This window comes from Elaeis guineensis, chromosome 15 (genome assembly GCF_000442705.2).
Source record: "Elaeis guineensis isolate ETL-2024a chromosome 15, EG11, whole genome shotgun sequence".
Taxonomy (NCBI): Eukaryota; Viridiplantae; Streptophyta; class Magnoliopsida; order Arecales; family Arecaceae; genus Elaeis; species Elaeis guineensis.
In genome coordinates, this window is record NC_026007.2 from 8079396 (window position 1) to 8082673 (window position 3278).

A 3278-nucleotide genomic window follows, 5' to 3' on the forward strand; every position below is an offset into this window, starting at 1 on the left:
GAAGTTTCGATCTCATCGGATAGCTGATCGATGATTATGAATCGTTGAAGGATATAATCGTCAATATGATTGATGATTAACCCTATGCAAAGGTTACAATAAATAATTTGCTAAGGGTTAATAAATTATAAAAATAATTAATTAATAATTAAATTATTAATTAACTTAATTTGATTGAGTAAAGAGATTTGGATCGAGTCTAATTGAATTGGATTCAATTTGGTTTGATCTGTTTTGGTTATTAGATGACATAATCACTAAGGGAGATTTATTCCTGATTTGATCAGGATTTGAGTTCAATTAATTTTTAATTTGATTAAAAGTTAATTGAGATAGTTTAATACCTAATCAGATTAGGTTCTCATATTGAATTGGATCTAATCAGATGTGATTTGGTCAGAGACCAAATATGACACAACCCAGAGTCCAAATTAGGTTGGACTTCTCTCCTATGCGCCACACCCTAGATGATGCCCTTGTTCTCCATGTTAGAATGGTTTTTGCATGAGGTTTCTTCATTTAAAAATTAGCTTCCGCCCCTCCTATCTCACATCCAAGTATGGGATTAAAATTTGTTTCTAAGGCAAGTTCAAATTTGATTTGAATTTGATTCCATATTAGAGATGAGGTTTGACCTCATCCAAACTTCTTGGATAGCACCTTTCTTAGGCACTCTTTTGTGTGACAAAGAGAGATGTTTTTCACTATGAGATACTAGATATTCATCATGAAAGAGAGAGGGTGGCTTGTGGATTGGTTGGGAATTAATTAAGAATGAATTTGAATTCAAATAGGATTTGAATTTGAACCTAATCCTATTCCTAATAAATCTCCTAATGCCATCCTTTAAGAGGCTGGTTTTGTATGCGACAAAGGACCATAAGAAATCATGAGATATCTGATATCACACGGTAGAAAACCATGATGGTTTTCATGCTAGACCGTGTGTGGGACCTGGTGATTGGCCAGCAACCAAAAGAGAAGATCGTCTAGATGCAGAAGCAAAGAATTCGTAGATTGAGAATTGCAAAGGAAGAAAAGAGAACAAGAGTTTCTTGAGAGAAAGAGCTTTATTCAATCTATATTCAGCATACAACCTTGATCTATTATATATATATATATATATATATGTTTACAATAGGGTCAAACCCCAAGCTTAAAGAAAACTTCCAACCCAAACAGACTTACGTGCAGAACTAATCCCATGAAATCGAGCCAGCTCAGTCTCAGACTGAGTCGGCTAACCTACAGTCATTTCAAACTATACTCTCTATTTGTCTGCAGGTTAGTCGACTTAGTTCACTTAGTCGACTCACCTATGAACTGAGTCGACTAACCTACCACTGAGTCGGCTTAGTTTGGGACTAAGTAGTCTAACTTGCGTGCAGCCTGAAGTTTCCAAAATGTAGCTTTTTATCCTATGTTGTTTCTTAGACATAATCGACCCAGTCTCAGATTGAGTCGACCCACCTTCAACTTAGTCGATCCAATCTAAGACTGAGCCAACTAAGCTTCAAAAATTTTTTATTCTGGCTGAAACTTTCACTGGCTTTTTTCTTCTTCTCTTGGCCTCTTCTCACATGTTCCGAAGGCATGAGAGTACCACATCTGAGCTCACATTCTCCACCTTGGTGCTCCCAAGTCTTTGTGAAGTTAGCTTTGCCCTCAGACCCACCCATGACACACACATTTGAAAGCTGTCTTTGGGGAATACCTTCGTGAGTGCATCTGACTGGTTCTCCTTGGTATGAACCTTCACCAGCTCCACTTCACCTTCCTCCATCAGCTCTCTGATCTTATGGTACCTCACGTCTATATGCTTTGTTGTGTATGATAGACTAGATTCTGTGCCAGCTATAGAGCACTCTGACTATCACAGTATAATGCAACCTTGCTCTGCTTCACCTCCATTTCAGCTACAAGCCTCTTCAACCAAAGAGCTTCCTTTACAGTCTCTGTGATCCCTATATCTCAGCCTTTGTGGTGGACAAGGCTGTTATAGGTTGAAAGGTTGATCTCCAAGACATCGATCCACCAAACATGCAGAAGAGATAGCCCATGGTAGACCTTCTTGTATCCAGATGTCCTGCCTAGTTTGCATCTACAAACCCTTCTAGAGGATCAGAACCTCCATATGACTCCTTGAAGTTCTTCTCACATCCTCCTAGCTGCCCACTAAATACCAGATCATAATCCCTTGTTCCTTGTAGATATCTCAATATCCACTTCAATTCTTTCCAGTGCTCCTTGAAGGATCATATGGTGCACCAGATCGGTTCGGATCAGGGGCAGCAAAATTCAAAAATTTTTGATTCGATCCAACATGCCAAACATAGATCTAAATCAGATCAATGAACTATTTATATCAGCATATAAATATAAAATAGCATGCAAATGATAGGGTGATCACATCTCCTTGTGTGGGTAGAAGAACACCGTAGTCCGATGATCAAAGTATTCGAGGTTTGCTATTAAGCCACGCACGTATCCGATTTCTACATGTATCGACTCAGGCCTAATCTGAGATGCTTTCTTCTTCTTCAATCTATCTACTCCTAAATAGATTATCAAGCTCCTCGATTAGATTCAAATTTGATCTCTCACAGGCTCCGATTGAAGCTAGATCACAGCCTTCTTGTTCCTTGTGTAGATTTGACAGTCTTCGACACTTTGAACCCACCAAATGGCGTATCCAACATCTTTGGATGTAGAAGTGCTTCAGATATCAGAGATAGAAGTGGGAGGAGGCATGGGAAAAGTTCTATCGACTGTAACCTCTTTGGTCGATCAAAAAGAATCCCTTTTTATAGGAATATGATCAGATCAGACGTCTTAAAACAGAAAGACTCTCTGAGGCCCATCCCCCTTTGATTTCTCTCTCATTTTTGTTGTACAAAACTAATGAGAAATTCAGATTGGCATGGAGATAGGATTATCGATTCAGCTAATTGAATTATCGATCATCGAAATAATTCTAATTGATCCCATAATCCATCAGTGATACCTAGTAGTACGCAGTGATAACCTAGCATAACTGAAAGATGAATCTCTAGGTACAATTATCACATGATTCAGCTTTTCTATCATGAGTTCCAATAGAATCGAGATCAAGATAAACTCATCAAACCTCATATCTATCATATGATGGAATCACTTGATTCGAGTCTGATGTGAAATTCAATAGAAACTCTTTTTTATCTTTCATACTGTCATGGCATAGGATTTTGGACTCAATCTCGTGATTTACATAGGATTACTCCTCCTCTACCAAGATCGAT